Source organism: Phascolarctos cinereus, unplaced genomic scaffold (genome assembly GCF_003287225.1).
Source record: "Phascolarctos cinereus isolate Bilbo 61053 unplaced genomic scaffold, phaCin_HiC Scaffold_4;HRSCAF=312, whole genome shotgun sequence".
NCBI lineage: Eukaryota > Metazoa > Chordata > Mammalia > Diprotodontia > Phascolarctidae > Phascolarctos > Phascolarctos cinereus.
The window spans coordinates 323,108,035-323,129,778 of record NW_027555847.1 but is presented as its reverse complement, the minus strand read 5'-3'; the positions used below and the strand labels follow the sequence as shown (position 1 = coordinate 323,129,778).

The 21,744-nt window shown below is 41.0% G+C and overlaps 1 long non-coding RNA gene across 1 annotated transcript; it reads left to right on the top strand.

The window, feature by feature from the left end:
• The first annotated feature begins 4,534 nt into the window (after nucleotides 1-4,534).
• Nucleotides 4,535-18,118, top strand: LOC110216514 (uncharacterized). Its single transcript, XR_002326794.2, has 4 exons — nucleotides 4,535-4,625; nucleotides 5,478-5,639; nucleotides 13,132-13,289; nucleotides 17,965-18,118. It is a non-coding gene; the product is annotated as an uncharacterized LOC110216514 (long non-coding RNA).
• Nucleotides 18,119-21,744: the final 3,626 nt, after the last annotated feature.

Here is a 21,744-nt window from a genome sequence, read left to right as displayed (position 1 = left end):
GATGAGAAAACCCCCTATACCAAGGCAGGAAAGTACCTGCTCTGCAGCATGTGGTCTGAGAGGATTGCCTAGAAGACTGAGAAGTTGTGACTTGCTCAGGGTGACCTAGCCAGAATGGGTGTTGGGGCAAGACAAGAACCCAAGCCTTCTTGGCTCTTCTTCCAAAGCCAGCTCTCCAGCCACTGCCATAGCTGCCTCTACTTAGTAGTATGTATTTATGTATATATGCATGCATATGTGTATGTGCATGTGTATTAATCATATATCTGTATTATGAACATATATGTGTGTGCATACATATGTGTGTGTGCATGTGGGTATGTATATGTGTACATTGCATGTGTATATGTTGTGTATGTATGTGGGCATGTATCCATGTATGTCCTATTTCCCCACAATAGAATGTGAACTCCTTGAAGATGTTAATGTTCAGTCATTTTTCAGTCTTGTCCAACTCTTTGTGACCCCATTTGGGGTTTTCTTAGGAAAGATACTGGAGTGGTTTACTTATTCAGCTCATTTTACAGAAGAAGAAACTGAGACAAACAGGGATAAGTGCCTTGCCCAAGGTCACATAGCTAGGAAGTGTCTGAGGCCAGATTTGAACTCAGGAAAACGAGTCTTCCAGGCTCCAGGCCCAGCACTCTGTGCACTATGGCACCACCTAGCAATAAACGCTTATTGAATAAATCAATGAATTGACCTATGTCATACAGCGAGTTAGTGGCAAAGCCAACCACAGAACCCAGGTTTCTTGACTTACAATCCCATGTGCCCTTCCCTATCCCCTGCTGCCCAGCAGACCTCACAAGCTTGTAATGATCAAAGGAGACAATGAAAAGTTTTATACAAACTGAGATATTATCATGAGGGATCAAACATGCAAAACACCAGATCTAGGCAAGATTCCTTGGAAAATGTGATGCAAAGAGGAGGTTCTGAGAAATTACTCACCTCCTGTCCAGCCCATCTATATAGAAGGGGAGTTTTCAACAGCCAAATGGCATCAAAATGACCTTCAGGGAAGAGAAGTCTTCTATAGAACTTCTATGACTTTTCCAAAAACAACTAAAAATCTTCCAAATAAAATTTCCCTTTTTATGTTATTAAACCAAGGAGGTATATTATTCAATTTTAGAAGGAAAAAAATACAAACTTACTTTAAAGTGGAGCAAATGATGAAACTGTATTATCAGCTTAGTGACCTTACTTTATATGACAGAAATTACAATAGGGAAGAATTCAGTATATAATGTAAGCTTCTTGAAAACAGGGATGGTCACTTTTTTGTATTTATGTCCCCAGTGCCTAGCACAGTGTTTGGCATGGAGTCGAAAATTAATAAATGATGAATTGATATAATAACTGGCTTGAAACAGTCAGTGGCCTCATTCCCAAAAGGATTAGTGACCAATGTACTCAAATAAAAAGACCTCATCATAAGGCAGTTTAAGAGAGAGTGTTGCCTAGTGGATAGAGACTCATCCTTGGAGAAGACCTGGGTTCAAATCTCACCTCCTACTAGCTGTGTGATAATATCAGATAAAGTCTTATTATGCAAACCTCTTGTTAGGAACATATCTAATTTGTCGAGCTGAGTTCACTTAGAGGAGGAATTCTTAACCTTTTGTGTCCTGGACTCCTTTGGCAGTCTGGTAAAGCCTATGGACCCCTCCTCAGAATATTTTTTTTAAGTACAAAATTTAAGATGCATGGGATTATAAAGGAAACCAATGACTTAAAATGCAATTATAAACATATTAAGTGACAGACAGCTCTCTAAGACCGTAAGTAACTAAGATTTTCCAGGCGTTCCCCACATTGATGAAATCACAGGTCCAGACCCCCTCCCAATTATGGTTAAAAATTAATTAATTAATTAAACAATTCCACCTAAAAAGAGATTTCACAACATGGACATTGAGGCTGACTTTCTTTCCAATGTAATATGACTGTGTTTACTGCTAGCTAAGATCTGGGACTTTCTTTTTCAAGGGTCAGTGGTTCTTCTGAGCAAATAGAAAAGCATTCAGTTCATTTCTTGCTATGAGAGCTGTGTTTGTGAGCAAGGGCGGGGTAGGGTTGGGAGGGCAGAATGGGTCGTGTTCAGCAGAAAGGACAGCTTCTGAGAAAATAGAAGTCATTTGGCAGTCTTGCCTCAGGTTCAGCACTTTTTTGTGTAACAAGCAAAGACCGGTGGGTGTAGCGAGGGAGGGAAGGAGAGGCAGAGACAGAGACACAGAGAGAGACAAGAGACAGAGAGAAAGATTTTTTCTAAAAATTCACAAAATGTTTTTTAACCTTCCCAAATTCTAATCTGATTCTGTTGGTTTTTGTCCAGGTGGCTTTGAAAAGTTCAGAGGTAAAATGGAAAAGAAGTAGTGATATTCCCTATGTCAACCCTGAAAATTCTCACAAAATTTGGAAATGATTCAATGAGGGTATGTGAATCTTGGCAGCTGAAGATTGACAGGTTCACAGAAATCTAAAGCTATGTAAACAAATACAAGATGTGAACTGATCTATACTGTTCGGTTACAGGATAGAAAATAAGAAAATCATAACACTTTCAATTGACAGATGATTTATTTCTTCTAACTGAAGGATAGACTGTCTAATAACTATCATTTCTGTATATTAAATCTTGGTAGGACACAGCTGTTTCCTGTATGGCCCACTGGGTTTTTCTCACCTTTAATCTCCAACAGGGGAACATATTTAACATCTTAAATGAGACTTGTTTTAACTGGGCCACTCTTTTTCTCTTCATTGAAATAGTTGAAACCCTATTTTGTCAGCAATGACAAGGGACCTGTTGAGGCCCACTGACAGACCAAGAAATAGCCCACCTGCCGAAATAATAACACAAAGGTTCTCAGTATGGGTCTCCGTACCACAAGCAAAAAACACAGGCTTGTGCTGCGGTCAGTAATTTAAAAGTCACCTTTTGCTCCTTATGTTTCAGGCTTTCTCCTTGACAATCAACTTTTGCAGCAGCAAGAGAGTATTTACTAGTATTAACTTGTCAGCGAGAAAGGCAATAAATTGCACTAAGTTTGAAGCACTTGATAGACAATATTTCACAAGCCCTTCTAGAATCCCTTAGGAACTAGCTGCATTGATGTAAATCTTACATTGAGGAAACTGAAGCCACGATGAGCTTTCATTGAATCCTGCTCGATACACTCACAAGATTTGTTTAGCATGGAGGAGAGAAGGCTTAGGGGGTACGAAGTAAAAGCCTTCAAGGATCTCGCAGACTGCCACGGTTGGAGGAAAGATTAGGTCTGATCTACTTGTCACTTTCCCCTCCCCAAGACACTGCTCTAAGCATGAGGTAGAAGTCACAGAAAGAATAATTAAGGCTTCATGGCAAGAAAAGCTTCCTTACAACTATGGGCTGCCTCCTAACATAACAACTCTCATCCCAAGAAGTCATTTTAAGTTTGGACTGCCTTCTAAGGTTCCTCGTTCAGTCATGTCTTACTTTTTGTGATCCCATCTTGGCAAAGACACTGGAGAGGTTTGCCATTTCCTTCTCCAGCTCATTTTTCTATTATGTTATATATTGTACAGAGGAGAAAACTGACTCTCAGAGAACATATTACCTACCCAGGATCACACAACTAGTAAGTGGCAGAGCCCCCCATCTGAAGCCCTTCCAACTCTTCAGATTCTTGGTGCTGTTTCCCTCACTGCATAAGATCATCTATGCTTGGCTACCAGAATTTGGTCACTTTCTTTCTCTTTTTTTTTTTTTAAAGTGGTACATATAACCTCTGTGGGCAGCTAGGTGGTCCAGTTGATAGGATGCTGGCCCTGGAGTCAGGAGGACTTGAGTTCAAATCCAACCTCAGACACTTACTAGCTGTGTGATCCTGGGCAAATCACTTCACCCTGTTTGCCTCAGTTTCCTTATTTGTAAAACAAGCTGGAGAAGGAAATAGCAAACCACACCAGTATCTTTGACAAGAAAATCCCAAATAGGGTCACAAAAAGTCAGACATGAGTGAAATGACTGAACAAAAAACATATATGTGTATGTATATTTATATGCATGTGTACACATATGTAAATATGTGTATGTGTATGTCCTCTGTGGCCAAAATTTCAGACACAGGCAGCTCTATCTGGAACATAGGACTGGGTGACAATTGTCGCAGGTAGGTATCATAATGTTCTAGATCTAAAGCTAGAAAGAGGTCTCAAAAGGCCATCTTAACCCAATCATGTCATTTTACAGATAAGGAATTTGAGGCACAGGGCAATTCCGTGATTCCCCAGGGTCCTGCAGGACTATAAGTGTCAAAAGAAAGTAGTTGAACCCAGGAGCTCTGACCCCAAGAGTCTCTGCACCGCACCAGGAGGAGCAACCCATTGCTCTTTGGAGATTCCTCTGGTTATTGTCATTTCTTCCCATCTCTGATCATTTTCAGTGCCAGACGGAACCTCTGCCAACAGATAATGGTGTTTATGAGATCAGTACTCATCTATTTTGGTGTCATGTAGGAGTACACCCAACATTTCTCTGCGATCTTACACTCTGTTCCACTTCCAACAGGCCTAAATTTAACCAGTACCTGGCGGAGAAGAACCAAGCACGCTTCTGTCAAGAATACCCCAGAGTGAGTCGGTTCTAATTCACTTAAAGCTCCTAATGCCCTCCCTCCCCTTGGTGTTTCTCTGGCCAGGCACTCCCCTCCCTCCTGTTGGTTTCCAGCAGGTCTGCAGGCTGAGCAGGTACTGAACCCTCCTTTTGGCCAGGGTTCCAGTTATCTCTTCTCTGGCCTCATCTCCTCCCTGAGGTCTGCAGGTATTCTGCTCTGTTCTCTCTCAGGTCCTGCCAGGCCTTGGCCCCAGTTATGTTCTCTGAGTACAGGCTCTTCTTTTCCTGTCTCCCCAGCCCAGAAAATACTCTTTTCTGCCGCTGAGTCATCCCTTACTAGGTATAATACCAAAAGGAAACATTTGTTCTGGAGCCGCATGGACGACATAGAAGAATGTGATACTGTGTATTCCAATACGATGGAGTGTGTGTGTGTGTGTGTGTGTGTGTGTGTGTGTGTGTGTGGCACAGATACACATGCCTGTGACTTCAAAGAGGTTCTAACCCCCTTTCAAAAAAAACACATTCGCACCCATTTCCCCTGAAAGAGAAATGAAAAGGTAAGACTGAGTGTCAATGCCTGTGGTAGGCACAGCAAACAATTGGAGATCACAGGATTTAGAGCTAAAAGGGGCCTTAGAATTCATCTCCTTTCACAAATGAGGAAATTGAGGCCTAGAGAGGGGAGGGGATATTCCCAAGGTCTCCCAGGTATAAGGGAGCAAAGCCAGATTCAAATTCAGGTGCTCTAACTCTAAATGTGGTGCCCTAAAGGGAATGCTATTTGTTGGTGTGCCAGGCCCTCTACAAATCTGGTCCCCCTGTGTCAGCCTTTCCCTCATCTAATCCACTCTGCATTTTCCCTCCACAGTCTCCTAGGAAATCATCTCCCAACAGCCTTTTCTGACTTGTATCTCCTCCATTTGTTCTCAAATTCTGCTACCCAGATGGAAAAGAGGGAAATCGAGAAGAAGCCTGGACAACCTTTATTTCTGACCATTTCTGTGATATGAGGCTCAACAGTATTTGGCAAGTAAGTAAAGAAAGGACTTTTTTGTTCTGCTAAAATGCATTCATTCATTTATTCCTTCAACAAATAATGTATTAAATGTCTCCTATATGTGAGGCACTGTGCTAAGTACTAAGACAAGGACGGAGATAAGTGAGACATGTTCCTTCTCTAGCAGCTCTACAATATAGGCTCAGAGATTATTTCTGTTTAAAGCATTCAGCCAATGGGCAGCTAGATGGAGCAGTGGATAGAGCTCTGGCCTTGAAATCAGGAGGACCTGAGTTCAAATCTGACTTCAGATACTTGACACTTACTAGCTGTGTGACCCTGGGCAAGTCCTTTAACCCTGATTGCCTCATCCAAAAAAAAAAAACAAAAAAGAGAGAGAGATAAAGAGTTAGGGTAGTACTCAAGTGATGGGATCAGAATGAGTGAATGAATGAATATTTATGAATCACCTATTACATATCAGATTCTATGCTGTGCATTGGGGATACAAATTTGAGTGAGACAATCCTACTCACAAAGAGCTTACATGTGTGATGAATGAAAAGTCCAAGAGACAGTAATTAATAATCAATGTATTAAATATGACTAACAAATAATCAATAAAAATTAAGGTCAGTGGTTGTCTCGAAAACTAAAGACAAACCTTGGAGGCCCTGGAATGCTTAAATAGTTTTGAAGAGGTTGTCCTTAATGGGTAGAAATCAACTCTGATTGGTTAGCAATTAATAAGAGAATGAATGCTATAATGAGAGGTGAGTTTATTCTAATAAGGGGCTGGGGACTTGACTCTGATCACTGAAACACAGACTCATCTCAAGCCAGACCACTCCCACATTGGGCAACCATATACAAAAGGGTCTATTCTCCACCCAGTCTATGAACAATGAACAATGGTGGGTAAGAATTCCTCTGAAATAAGATGGTCTGGGTGGGGTGAATTCTTTGGGCAAGGTCAGAAATGTTCTTGAAAGGCTGGGCTTTGAATAAGGAAATAGAAAGGGAAAAAACCCTGGATCTCTCCCAATATTAATAATCGGTTATTAATAATCGTTTTTCTCACATTCTAATATGGAGGAGACATACAGAGGGGAGTGACAGAGTAGATGGCAAAATGCCCAGGATAAATTGATGGATGGATGGGCAATGAAGCATGATCTAAGGCCAAGTAGATGTAATGGGTCAGATTAATTTGTACTTATTTACTAACCAATCAGAATAACTCATCCTCCAGACAAGAGTTCCAAAACTAAATGGATTAACTCTCTTGGTGTTGGGGGGGGGGGGCATGATTTCTGAAGGTCCTTTCCAGAGGATATTATTTTAAGTAGAGAAAGGAAGGGAATTAGGTTAGATGATAGCAAAATGCCTGGGATGAATGACTGGTTGGTAAATGAATGGTTGGTAAACAAGAAGCACCAGAAGAAACCAACTGAAAGAAAAACATAAAATTATTTAATGAGCTTCCCCATTTATAGTTGCCTGTGTTATATCATAATGGTAGAAAGCATTCCCCACTAAAGTACTAAACAATTATTAAGATAAACTATGTTCCCAAATATCTCTATAAACTTGCTATACAAAAAGAAAACCTATATAAATAAACTTGCTATACAATGCCTGAAATTATACCATTCATTCATCCATCCATTCATTCATTCATTCATTCATCATTTGGATTAATATTCTCCCCTTGCACTTGCTGCTCTCTCTGCCCGGTCTCAATTCCATGGAACAAGATGGCCCTCTCAGGATAAGCTCATCACTTCTACACATCACCTGTAGGCTGCTAACTCAAACCTTGATCACCACCACCTCCCTCAGCCTTCTCTTTTGTCTTGTTGGAGGACTGGAGTGTGGGAGGGCAAACTCCTCCCAAAACCTTCCTTTATAGATGGAAGAAACTGAACTCAGCTCACTCCACTTTATGTCTGCTACTCTGCCTGATTTCAACTCCACAGAACAAGATGCCCTCATGTTGGCTACCAACCCCTGGTGTCCTTCATTTCCCCCTGCTACTTTCCTGCCTTCTTCAGTTTATAAGCTCCTTGAGAATAAGGACTGTTTTTCTTTTTATCAATTATATCCCCAATGCCTACCATGGTGCCTTTCACATAACAGGTGTTTTATAAATATTTACTGGATTGGATTGGATATACTTCTGTCCTGGTCAAACATCTTTTAAATCTTGAAGCAGGATGGTGTAGTAGGTAGGGTGAATGAGTTGGAGTCAGGAAGACTTGACTTCAAATCATGCTTCCTACACTTACTAGCTGTGTGGTCCTGGGCAAGTCACTTAGCCTATCTAGGCTTCAGTTTCTTTATCTGTGAAATGAGAGGGTTGGACTTTAAAGTCTCTTTCACCTCTAAATGTATAATTCTATAGATGCAAATATCCCTAGGTGGTTTTGAGTTTTCAATATCTTACTACACATTTGTTTATCAGATAGCCTTTCATTGAGGAAGAAACAGCTAGTTGAAATCAGAGTGCTGAAGATCATTAGAATTTTGATGAAGAGGTGGGAATAATTTGGGATCATGGGGTACTACTCCAGGGAACTGGAAGGCCCTTCATCCTTGCAAATGAAGAGGTATCATGAAAACACATTCATTCTTTTGGATTAATATTTTTCTGCTAGAAGATTGTACCAGAGTGAAAAGAGGAACACAGAAATATAAATGCCTGCTTCATAATTTGACCTGGACCTGCCCCCAAAGAAAGCTTTCTTTCTCTTCTGCTTCTCTTCATATGATATTTACATTGTTCTCAGAGGGAATCCTTTCTCTCATATCTTTGAAGCAACAAAATATCTCTTGGAAATTTATCTCTTAAAAATCAAATGATGAATAAAAAGAACTCAGAGACGAACAGAAAAACTTGTATGAACTGATGCAGAGTGAGGTAAGCAATGGAAAACAACATGTAAAACTACATCAACATAAATGGAGGGAAAAAACTCTACCTCTGAACAACGTGTAATTGGAATGATCAAGCTTGGCTCTGGAGGAGAGAAGGGAAAGCAGGCCTCCCTCCCTTTTGCAAAAGTGGGGGCTAAGAGTGTAGAACATTGCATATACAGGCAGACTTCACTAATGTGTTCATTTTACTGGATTGCTTTTTTTCCTCTTTTTATAAAATCTTTATTAGAAGGGATGGAAGAGGAAGAAGATATATTCAGAAAAGAAGATGGTATTTTTAAAAATCCAGTTTTTTAAATTCCCTCAGAAAAGAAACTGAAAAAGAAAGCAAATCCAGATCATCGTGTATTGGAAGCAAAATAAATTGACAACAACAACAAAAAGAACATGAAAGCTTGGGTCTTAATTTCCACACCTTTCTTTTCTTATTCTAAGCTTCTATGTCTTCTCGCCTCCCACCCTACAGTACCAGTTGCAATGGAAAAATCCCTAAATTTATTGTCAGAGCACCTTGGTTTTCAAATCTTGACTGTCCTACCAATTAACTGGCCTTGGGCAAGTCACAATCTCTCTGGGCCTCAGTTTATTCATCTGTAAAATGGCAGGGAGGGTGTAGAAAGGGGGAGGCAAAATAGATTACCTATAAGGTCCCTTCTGCCTCTAAGTCCATAATACTATGAATGTCAGGTCCTTGAATTCTAGCAATGAATATACGGTATTCACTGCCAATAACTTCTGGTAGAGAGCAGAACTAGCTTAAGGATGCATTCAACTACTCATGCTTTGAGTGCCCACTGGATGCTGAGCTCTGTAATCATCCTTTTTCTCTTTTCTCTGAGGATTTTTAAAAAGGTGTTACTTTGGATGCTTGGGTTGCCATGGTATAAATTTTAGGATGGGAGAAGAGGAAAAAATCCAGCAGAAGGAACAGGATCAAAGCCACTTTTTTTTTCAGTCTAATGGCTTCTAAAAAATTATTAGCAAGTGTCAGTCACCCCTGAGAATATTTAGCAAAGTCTTCTTAAGGTCTTCAAAGTCCCTATCTCAAACCCAGGAAGAAAAAGTTCTTTCTTAATTCATTCATCATTTTTCCCTTTCTCAAAAACACATCAAAAGATAATTGGGGACAGGTGTTCTTTTCAAAGAAGTAAAGCTAAAATGATCCTGGCCCTAAGGGCCCTGAAAGTACAGTGCCCATACTGCCATGGACTTGGAATCAGGAAGACCTGAGTTCTAATCCTCCCTCAGAACCCTGCTACCTATGTGACCCTGGGAAAGTCCTTTCATTCATCTGTAAAATGAGAGGATTGGGTTCAACAGCCTTCTGAGGTCACTTATGGATTTTCATTAGAGTGACTAGCCAGATTAAGGGGTTGGGAGCATTAGTTGGTACGTTGCCATGGAAATGAGTAATTTTTTTTTTTAGGCAATTGGGGTTAAGTGACTTGCCCAGGGTCACACAGTGTCAAGTGTTTGGTCTGAGGCCGGATTTGAACTCAGGTCCTCCTGACTTCAAGGCCGGTGCTTGGAAATGAGTACTTCTAGCTGTAACTGTTCTAGGTCCTAGGGACAGGTTAAAAACCATGCTCTGGTGTTCTGAAGCAGATTCTTACCCTTTTTTGTGTTTTGGACCACTTATAAGTTTAATGAAACCTCTGGACCCCTTCTCAGAATAAAGCTTTTCAGTCATATCTGATTCTGACCTCATTTTAGGTTTTCTTGGCAAAGCAAGTGGAGTGGTTTGCCATTTCCTTCTCCAACTCATTTTATAGATGAGGAAACTGAGGCAACCAGGGTGAAGCGACTTGCCGGTGGTCACACAGCTAGTAAGTGCCTGTAGGATTTGAACTCAGTTCTTCCTGAATCCAGGCCTAGCACTGTATCCACTGAGCCACCTATCTGTCCCAAATAAAATAAAATCCCACCCCAGGCATTTATTAGTCACTTAACTTCTGTCTGCCTCAGTTTCCTCATCTGTAAAATGGACATAATAATAGCACCGCATTGACAAAGTTGGATGAGGAACAAATGAAATAATGGATGTAAAGTGTTTCACAAACCTTAAAACACATGTATGTGTGAGCCAGTATTGTTTTCTAGTGTATCTTTTCTTTGGGCACCTTTGGCAAACCACCTCCAAGGTAACTGCCTCCCAAATGCCCCTTCAAGAAAAAGATTTCCTGGGGCAGCTAGGGGGTGCAGTGGATGGAGCACCAGCTCTGGAGTCAGGAGGACCTGAGTTTAAATCTGACCTCAGACACTTAATACTTACTAGCTGTGCGACCCTGGGCAAGTCACGTAACCCCGATTGCGTAGCCAAAAAAAAGAAAGAAAGAAAAAGATAAAAAGATTCCTGTTGAATTTCCATTTGAGTCAACCTTCATCCCTGAGCTTCGGCATGGTGCTGGCCTAATGTAAGAGAGTTTCAAAACCTTGGTTTCCTTGGGGTTTACTCAATGGTAACCAATCCTTTTCACTTCCTCAGAAGCTGCAGAGACAAATGGACACCAGAAGAGGGGAAAAACAAAAAACAACAGAACTGGTAACGTGGCCTGCATCCTGAATAACCTTGCCCATGTTTAAGGGTAGTGGAACCAGGCATTTCCCACCAACGCTGAAATATTGTTATGACAGAAGATAAACCCCATCGTCTCTCCTTTCCACAGTCACCCTTCACCCTGGCATCCATATACCAGATCCAAGGAGTGCTGATAATAACTTCTGTTAAGACATAGCAGGGCAAAATATTTTCTTTCCCCTAGCAAGCAAGCATGGAGGAGTTTCCATTATCCATTATGCACACTGACAGTTTTCCCTGATCCAAAACATCTGCTGTTCTGAAAAGACCAAGGACTGTGTTTCGATCCTGTTTTGCTGCCAGCTAAGAGGCTACTAGCCTTTTTGATGCCAATGCTGGCACCTTCTTCCATGTCCCACATTGGCACCTTCTCTCGTGTCCTTTTCCTATTTATTTATATATATATATATATATATATATATATATCTTCCTGACAACAGAAGAGGCCCGAAGGCGGAAAATTAATTCAAATGGTCTTGGGAACCAAACCCTAGCTTAACGGCTCAGCAACCCCTGGCTTGAGTTAACATGCTGCTCCATTAGGGTCTTCAGAGTACTCTCTGCATCCTCCCCCCACTTTTTTTTTTGGGGGGGGTGTCTGGATCTGTGATTTTATCTGTGTGGGAAACTCCCAACATGGAAACTCTCTCCACCAGTGCAGTGCAACAACTTGTCTGCAGCTTCCAGTCTCAGACAACTACCTGGAGCCCCATTTTCAGGTTAATTAACTTGCCCATGACCAGAGAGCTAGTTAGAGTTAGGAGTTAGAGGCAGAATTTGAACCCAGGTCTTCCTGATTCCAGAACTGATCTTTATCCATCATAACACACTGCCTCTAATCAGTCTCCATAAGCGGATAATTATGGACTGCTTTTTGAGCACTCAATAACACGTAAGGTCCTCTCCAGAATATTCCTGAAATGTAGCCCCATTGATGATCTTTCTGGAAGGCCTCTTCTAACACTAACACACAATGAATCTGTGTCAAGCAACAGCTGCATCCGTGTAGTGTAATAGGAAGGGCATTGGGTCTGGGGTCAGAGGACACCTGAGGTCAAATACCAGCTCTAGCACTTAACTAGTTGTGTGTCCTTAGACAACGTCGCCTTTCTGGGCCTCAATTTCCTCATCTATAAAACGAGAATCAGATGACCTGTAAGGACCTTGAAAGTTCTAAATCCTATGATCTTGGTTGTTTTTTTTTTTCAAATACTATTTCATTTTATCCTTACAATAGCCTTCCTTGGGAGATAGAAGCTATTATTATCCCCATTTTGCAAGTGAGAAAATTGAGAAAGACAGTAAAGTGACTTGCCTAGGGACACACAGCTAATAAATATCTGAGGGTGGGTTTGAATTCAGGCCTTCGTGAGTCCATATCCAGCCCTCTATCTACTGTTCCACCTAGCTGCCTCAATTTTATGATCTTAGGATAGGCATATATAGTGTATACATAGAGAGAAGTGGATTGAGGGATATAGAAAAGCAGCTATGCTTTGGGAAAGAGAGAAGCTTACCCCACCCCATGAATAAGGGCAGTATCTAGCAATGCAAAGATTGGACACTGAATCAATATCATCTGATAAATAAGCAAAGATGACAGGGGGTCTTAGTGGCCAGGTTTCTAAATACTTGTGGGATGAATTAATGAAGAGAGAGACCTAAATGATAATGTATTCCCTATTCACTCTAACACACTCTTGAATGCCTAACAAAATGCCTGGGATACAGTAGGCACTTAATAAATGCTGGTTAAATGATTGATTGGTTCCCTACATCAAAGGAGCATCATGGGTTTCAAAAGATGGCCCTGGAGTTCTCCAGGTTCTTCCTTCCACAACCCGGCTGCCAAGGTTGAGCCCTAAGCAAGTCACCCTGGGGCAAACAGCAAAATGTGGATGGAAAGGGCTCTGGAGTAAAAAGCAGTTCTCTTTCTACAGCATCTTAATGATGAGAGTCTTTAGTTCCAAGTCTGTTTATTTGCATCTGTGCTTCCCGACTCTTTTTCAGGCTTCCAAATCCTAATTGCTCTCTATTAATCTTCCTCTGGCCACTGCTACCTAATGGCATTTGACACTAGAAGGCAGAAGAAGAGATCTCGTCTTCCTCACTTTTCCTAATCAGCACCCTGAGCAAGTAGACTCTGGAGCTTCTGCCAGGAGACGCAGGTAGAGAATGTTTTGACAATAAGCGTCATTCGTCTGAGTACTTCGAGCTTTCTAAATGTCCTCTTGCAGTGTAACTACTTCACTTTAATTAAATAGTGAGGCTGCATTCCCAATTTATCCTAAGCCCCCAACACTCGTTTTTTGGATTACATTGTCAGTACTCTAGCATCTGTATTCCAAAGCACCTCACGTAGTAAACAGCACGTTCCTAATAAAGACCCCTCTTAGAATAACACACTTACAATTATGAGAGAGAAGCAAGGATAATAAGAGAAACACAGCTTTGAAAGATTGGAGCCAAATGATCACCACCTTACTATGGATTTATACTTGGTCTTTCAACACCCATTACCAACACTAATGCATTTGTCCTCCACGTACCTCCATAAAGGAGAAGATCAAATGATGGTTTCCAGCAAGGGCCAAGAAAACCAAATTCCACTAGAAGACCAATACTGAAGTGATCAAATGAAAACAGTCAGGTTAAACAAACCCCAGCTTTGTGTTCTTCAAGATCTATTTATCCACTTTTATTTGGAAAAGGGATGGAGTCCAAGTCAAGGAAATTCCAGAAGGCCCTGTTGGAGGAGCCAAGCCTTTGATATGACTTTCTGTCATCCCCTGCTTCCCCCATGCAAGTCTTTCATCCCTTCCATCCAAATAACCTTTCAAACCACAACTTCCTCTGTGTCTTGCAATAAGGAAAGTGGTGCACTTGTGCTAGGATAAATAAAGTATTAAGTACCTGCATTCACTGTCCCCCTCCTCCCCAGTTAGAAAGAAGTAAGGAGGGTTGCCCCTCCCACAGGCTGCTTCAGGGTCTTTCTAGAATTGGAGAGGAGAGAAGGATCAAAGTACCAGCATTATTCATCTATGGGAAGAGAGTAAAAAAAAAAATTAATATGTAGGACTTGGCCAACTGGCATTTAAAGAAGCGTATAAATACCCATGAGCATGTGAAAGGCGAAACTAAATTCCACAAAGGATTTTTTTTTTTAGAGTGGCTCTATAAGAAGTGGTAACTAGGAGGGATTGGACGAAAGCAAAGGAAAATCCAGGCCAAGGATCAGGAAAATTTTACCAAAAGCCAGAGCTTTTTTAACAGAGGGTTGATCTCCCTCTGGGGGGATTGGTGTTAGCAATGTCATTTGTCAAGTAAAACTAGGACAAACAGCTCAGATCTCTATAATGTCCTTAATGTTCTGAGTCCTATCCAAAGATTTGCTTAGATGCATTGGGTGGGTGTTGAAGAAGCATGTTTGATTTCCACCTCTTGGGTCCATAGTTTCTATGCTTTTGTTTGCATTCACCCTCATGGGGCTAATAAGGTATAGCCCCATTATGATGATTTAATTGACCGGTGCATGTATAGATTTTATTAGCACTCAGCTAATAAATTCCTTTACAATGGTTCTATGAAAAACACTAAACTCAGAATACTCTCCATCCTAGGGGCTCAAAATCTTTAAAGGATCCAAAAATTAGCACTGAGAAGGAATTTGATACTTCTCCATCTTCCACAAACTGTCTAGAGGGAAAAGGAGAATGAAATTAGCTGATGAGCTGGGAAGATGCATCTCAACAGTTGTCTCTTGAGATAGAGTATACAGAGAAGCCTTCTGGAGTTTCTAATTAGTAAAGAATATGTGTAGAGAAAAGAACTTTTCTGAGAAGTGAACCACACATTTATTCCCAGCTGGATTCAGTGCAAAATTGAAAATTATAATCTTATGAAGCTAAGCAAACTAGCCAAAAGTTTGAATTTAGACTTGAGATAGAAGCTCTGTTCATAGGATGCTGGGATTTGAACCCCCAAACAGCTGTTTTCTTCCCATCTTGCAAAGAACCTCTGAGGTCAATTAGCCCAATTTATACCTGTTCAGGATTTCCCTTTTAAAACATCAACAAGCGGTCATTCAGACTTCTCAAGAAGACCCTTTGTGAGGAGGAATATACTATCTCCCAAAGGTAGCATATTCCATTTTTGAATGACTAATTGTTTGGAAGTCTTTTTTCATACATCAGACCTAAATCTACCTCTTGAAAAGTTCTATCCATTGCTCTGAATTCTGGTCTGAGGTGTCAAGTATAATAATCCTGATGCCTCTACAAATAACCCAAGACAACTATCATATTCTACCTAAGTCTTAAGAGGAGGACTTTAAGCAAAGGTCGGATGGCCTCTGGCTAAGTTAACAATAGGGATTCCTTTCATGTATTTGTTGGACTAGATGGCCACTGACATCCCTTCCAAGTCTAAATTCTCTGATTCTCTGATTCTCCTTTTCCCTAGACTACTTATCTCTGATTCTTTCAATCGTTCCTCCCATACTCTGGACATTATGCATCTACCTCAAGGCAGCATAGGACGGCACTAGCTTTTCTGACCGCTATGTCACACTGCTGTCTCCTACTGAGTTTGTAATTCACTAAACCCTCCTAGATCTTTTTCCTGAGGAACTGCTTATAGCTAACCTAACTTGTAATTGAGAAGATAATGTTGGGCTCTAAGTATAGAACTTTCCATTTGTCCCCATTAAATTCCATCTTCCTAAATTGTCCAATGTTCCAACCCCTTGAGATTCTTCTTGATCTTTATTCTAACATCTCTCTCATCTAACTTTTGTGTTCTATGCAAACTTTATATAAAGCTACATCTATGCTTTCATCTAAGCAATTGATAAAAATATTGATTTGTGTGGCCGCTGCTTGCTGTTGTTGCTTGCTGTTTGTCCTTCATTCTCGAAGAGGCCCATGACATCAGGAAGATGATGCCATGACTTGCAAGTGAATTGGATTTAAGTGAGGGAGGGCTGTGCAAAGTCACCAGCCTCACTTTCTCCTCCAGAGCCATCTGAGTGCAGTGGCCAGATATGGAATCAGGAGGACTGAAGGTGGCCCAGGCTGCAGAGGAGGACATTGGCCTTTTCAAACTAAGGTCTTTAACAGGTCTTAGTTTGACTGAGGCAGTGCCCATTCAGTGATTAAGGTTTAATATTACATATTAAACATATAGGACCAAACTCCTGAGGCGCTTCACTGGAGACCTCACCCACTAATAGCTATTTTCAGAACATAGTCGTTCAATTTGTTCTGAGCCCGTTGAAGTGTATTATCACCCAGTCCACATCTCTCCATCTTTTCTACAAAGATCATATGCTTTGTTGAAATGATTGTAGCGTTGCCATGGTCTGCCAAACAAACCCTGTCAAAAAAGCAAATGACGTTAAACAGTCCTTGATAAAGCCATTTTGGTGATCATTTCTTCCTTTCTAAATGCTCACAAACCATCTCTTTAATAATGCATTTGGATTTTCTCAAGAATCAAAAATAAGAAAAAAAATTTTTAATTAAAAAAGAACCAAGGATAAGCTCACTGGCCTATTATATGTAAATTCTATTCTTTTTCTTTCTTTTGGAAATAGGGACACTTTCCCCTTCATGCAGCATCATCTTCCACTCTCCATACTCTCTCAAAAATGGTCTAGCACTCCCATCCACAGAATCAGAGAATATAGATTTGGAAGATGTCAGTGGCCCTCTAGTTCAACAATACATGAAAGGAATCTCCACTATAACTTAGCCAAAAGTGGCCATCCAGCCTTTCCTTGAAGTCCTCCTTTTAAGTAGATAGAATATGATAGTTGTCTTGGGTTATTCGTAGAGGTATTAGGATTATTATACTTGACACCACACAGCAGAATTCAAAGCAATAGAAAGAACCTTTCAAGAAGCAGATTCAGGTTTGATGTGAGAAAAAAGACTTCCAAACAATGAGTCCTTCAAAAATGGAATATGCTACCTTTGGGAGCCAGTGGGTTCCTCCTCACAAGAGGTCGTCTTGAGAAGTCTGAATGACCGCTTGTTGGAGATATCTTAAAAGGAAATCCTGAGCAGGTACAAACTTGGCTAACTGACTTCAGAGGTCCTTTGCAAGATGGGAAGAAAGCAGCTGCTTGGGGGTTCAAATGCCAGCATCCTATGAACAGAGCTTCTATCTCAAGTCTAAACTCAACTCAAACTTTTGGCTATCTTGCTTACTTTCATAAGAATACAATTTCCAATTTTGCACCGAATCCAGCTGGGACTTAATGATTGGCCCCAGCTTCCCTAATACAGCTTCTTCCCCTCCATTCTTCCCTTGGGCCACTCCCCACACCCACCAACCTGCCTTTCTTTGCAATAGGCTGCCCCCAGGACCAGAAAGCTCCCCTCATCTCATCTCCTAACTCTATTTAATGCTCAAGTCAAGTGCCACCTGCTATACAAGGCCTTTTCTGATCCCACCAAATGGTAATGCTTTCCATCTGAAACAATTTTGGATTAATTTTGCATTTAATTTAATTTTAATCTAATTTAATTTAAATCTGTGTACATGTTGCTCTCCTGCTCTCCCACCAGTAGAATATAATTTACATGAAGGCAGAAACTGTTTTCATTTTTATCTTTGTACCCCAGCATTTAGCACAGTGCCTGACACACAATAGTTGTTAATAAATATCTATTGCCTTGAATTTATGACTGAGCTTCAAGGGTTCAGCAAACAAAATGATCAATTAGAGTAAAAGAGTTATACTGACAGACTCCTCCTCCTCCTCTTCATTCATTATTCACCTGGTAAAACTACCCAGGAATCAGTTGTTTCCACTATTCTCTCAACTTTTCTCTTCTAAAGCAAACCTATCCAAAAGAGAAATGTGAAAGGTGAAAACAAGGAAGCCCATGACAGAAAAGCCTAAAAAAATAAGAAAAACAAAACAAACCAATATAAGTGGACTGCAAGGAAGAAAAACTGTCCATCATCCAGGGGAGGGTCAATTAATCAGTGTAAGAACACATGCAAAGGTAAATTTTTTTTCTGCTTCACTAGTCATTATCAAGTGCTGGGGGTGGAGGTACGGGGTGGGGAAGAAATATCAGCCAATCTGTGTCATTTTAATCAAACTGGAATCCAAGAGTGAGACTGGTTGTACTGGCTGTAAAGACATTTTTATAGCAAACCAATTTGCCGGAGTGGTAAGGTAGAAGGACCCAGACTAGGGTGAGGTTTTCACCTGATGCAAAAAAAAAAAAAGTTAAAGAATGGAAAGCATGGTGCCTCTGAACTGTTCACCAGCAGATGGAGGGGAGAGAGAGGGTGGCAGTGATGATGGAAATATTGGTAGTACTAGCATTTATATAGTGCTTTAAGCCTCGCAAATAATTTTGCAACTATAATTTCATTTTATACTCATTAGAGCCCTTGAAGGTAAGTGCTATTATTATCCCCCATTTTACAGATGAGGAAACTTAGGCACAGAGATTAAGAGACTTGCCCAGGGTCACATAGTAAGTAAGCATCTGAGAACAGATTTGAATTAGGAATTTTTTTATTTCAAGTTCAACACTTTACCACCTAGCTGCCTCAAAGAAAAGAGGACAATATAGGAGGAGGAAGAGCTGCAGTGGTAAGTTAACTGCCTGACATTGTAGTGGTAGTGACAGCACAGCACAATGTGATGGCCAGAAGGTTACAAAAAGGATGCAGAGGTCAGTGAGGCCACTCATGAAAGCATGCTTACAAAAGGGATGGCTCATCCACCAATCTTCACCCTTATTGGGGTTGAGGTGGGGGTTGGTAAGTCTGGGAAAGAAGCACCATAGCGACTTGCCCCTGGGAGAAGGAGTTAAGCTTGTGACCTTGGAAGGAAGGGCATTCCCCTGTGTCAGTGCCCTAAGGCAATGTCCTGTTTGCCATGATAGTTATGATTCTGGAAAGAACATGGGACAAAGCATCAGAATGACCAGGGTTGTTCTAGTTCTGGCTCTGCCCCTAACAGCCTTGGATAAAGTACAACTACTCTGACCCTCAGTTTCCCCACTGCTAAAAAGGAAGGAATGGCAGCAGACAATCCATAAGGTCCCTACCAGCTCTATGACTCTATAGCACTGAATTTTCCTTCCTATTGGATGCTAAAGATAGCCGGGCACATAGTAGGTCCTTAATAAATGCTTGTTGATGTATTGGTTGATTGGTTGTAGCAAACTGACTACATGCACAAAACTATATTCATGCTCAATATCTCCCTTTTGTAAATATTACCTAGAAAAAACTCTATAGAACTTAACATCTCAGTAACTCTGCTATAATACATCCATACATTCTGCCCTGCCCCGACTCTTGGAAGGGTTTTCCAGAAGGCAAAGGACCAATCTTCAGCAATATGACAAAGGCCCAATACTCCCCTGTAACCTTGAAACGTCGCAGTTCAATTCAATGGAAAAAATGTTTAGTGAGTGCTACTATGTGCAAGATTCTGGGTTTGGTACAAAGGGCACAAAAACAAAAAGAAAATTGTCTTGACCCTGGCAGAGACTGCACTCTCTCCCAGGGGATTACCATGTGCACAGAAATAAATGAGATATAAAATAAAGGTGGAAGGACAAAAGGAGAAACCACACAAAGTCCTACAGGAATATTTAAAGAAGAAGAAAATGCCATTAGCTAGGAAGGAAGCATGAGGGCTAAACAGGGGAGGTTGCAGCTGACTAAAGCCATAAAGGAAAAGAGTCATGCCTTCAGAAAATCACCAGATTTGGATTCTGAGAACCTGAGTTCAAATCCCAACTCTGCCATGTATTACCTATGTAAACTAAGTCAAGAGACCTCTGTGGGCCTCAGTTTCTCCATCTTTAAAAGGAGGGAGTTGAAATAAATAGTCTCAAAGTTCCTTTCCAGCTCTACATTCTTGATCCTACGAAATACTCTCAGCCTTCCCTCATGAGCTAGAGGGTGCTGTGAATAGAGTGCCATGTCTGGAGTCAGGAAGACCCGAGTTCAAATCTGGCCTCAGTTATTTATTAGCTCTGGAATCCTACTTAATCAATGTCTGCCTCAGTTCCCTCAACTGGAAAATGGTGATGATAATAGTACCTTCCTCCCAGGGTTATTATGAGGATCCAATGAGATAATATTTGTAAAGTGCTTAGCACAGTGCCTGCCACACAGTAGGCGCTTAATAAATGTCTATTCCAGCCATCCAGCCATGATGGACTAACAGCAAAGGACCAATTATCCTGTGCATCTGTTCCACAAGTGGTAAGAAATGGTTAAATGAAAGGCTTCTCATGCATTTACAGAAGGAAACTGGACCCACTGAAAAGAAACATATAAATCTTAGCACCTGATTAATTTCTCACTGTGCTGTCATTTTTGAGGTTGTGTAAAGTTTATGGGCATTACTTACGTCGGTCATGTTATTGTTGTTGAGTTATTCGGTATTTGTAAAGTCCCTGACCACAAATGGCCAGTTAGAAATACAAGCTACAGTGAATAATTTCTTTGTTTTAGATCTGGCCACCATTGTTAATGAGTGGGGAAGCCTTCTTAGGTTGAGAGCTTTGAAGGCAGAAAGTTGTAAACATTCCCTTACTGGCTGGCCAAATCATTCCAAGCCAGTATTGGGTGACACTGCTCTCAGGAGACCCAGACACAGAATAAGCCAGCTCCTATTATTGATTAACTAATCACATGTCCCAGGGAAGGAGGTTTGGGGGGGCTGTGCTTATAAACATTAAGCTAGAAATAGCCTCAACCTTTTACTCTACACAATAGATTGGCCAAGGAACCCAAACAGCAGGTGGGTCACCTGTAAACACACAGAGCTGGCTTCTCCCAGGGAACAGGCCACTCCCTTGGACCAGGGCTGTGTCTACCAAAACAACCAAGGAAGCCAGTCAATTCAGTCACAATTCAGATCAATTCAATCTCCAAAACAGACCAACAAGTTGTTCATGTCTTGTAGAGACAAAACAATGCAGCGGAAAGCTCCTTTTTTCACATTTCAGCCAGTTTTGACAGCGTGTCAACATAGGCTGAGGCTGGGTCTGTGCCAGTGGGGCCAAACTTTACCAGAGACAGGGGCCACAAAGCCATACACAGAATCCCTGTGGGCTGCTCATTGATTTAGGAAACCACATGTTATCATTATTTATGTTCTATTGTATTTTTATTTATTTTGTTAGGTATTTCTCAATTACATTTTAATCTGGTTCAGGCCTCCATTAGGAGGTCTGGGCTACAATGTGTTTGACACTTCTGGTCTACACATACAAATTTTCCAGTTAATGCAAACTAAAAACCACACATATGCTACCCAGAGGCTAAAAATGTCCTGTGCCTCAAAAGTGAGAGAGAGAGAGAGAGAGAGAGATGTGTCCTTGATGGTAATATCAAGCAAGACAGATGCCTGCCCCAAGTCAAAAGTTTCTTTGGCATATAAACGATCATGGACACTGTGAGGCTGTCATGTTCAACCCGTCACTGAAAATGAATCCCAACAGGAGCGCATGAGAGAGAGAGAGAGAGAGAGAGAGAGAGAGAGAGAGAGAGAGAGAGAGAGAAAGATAGGGTATGTAGATATATCTATCTATCTATCTATCTACCTATACACACACACACAACACACACACACAC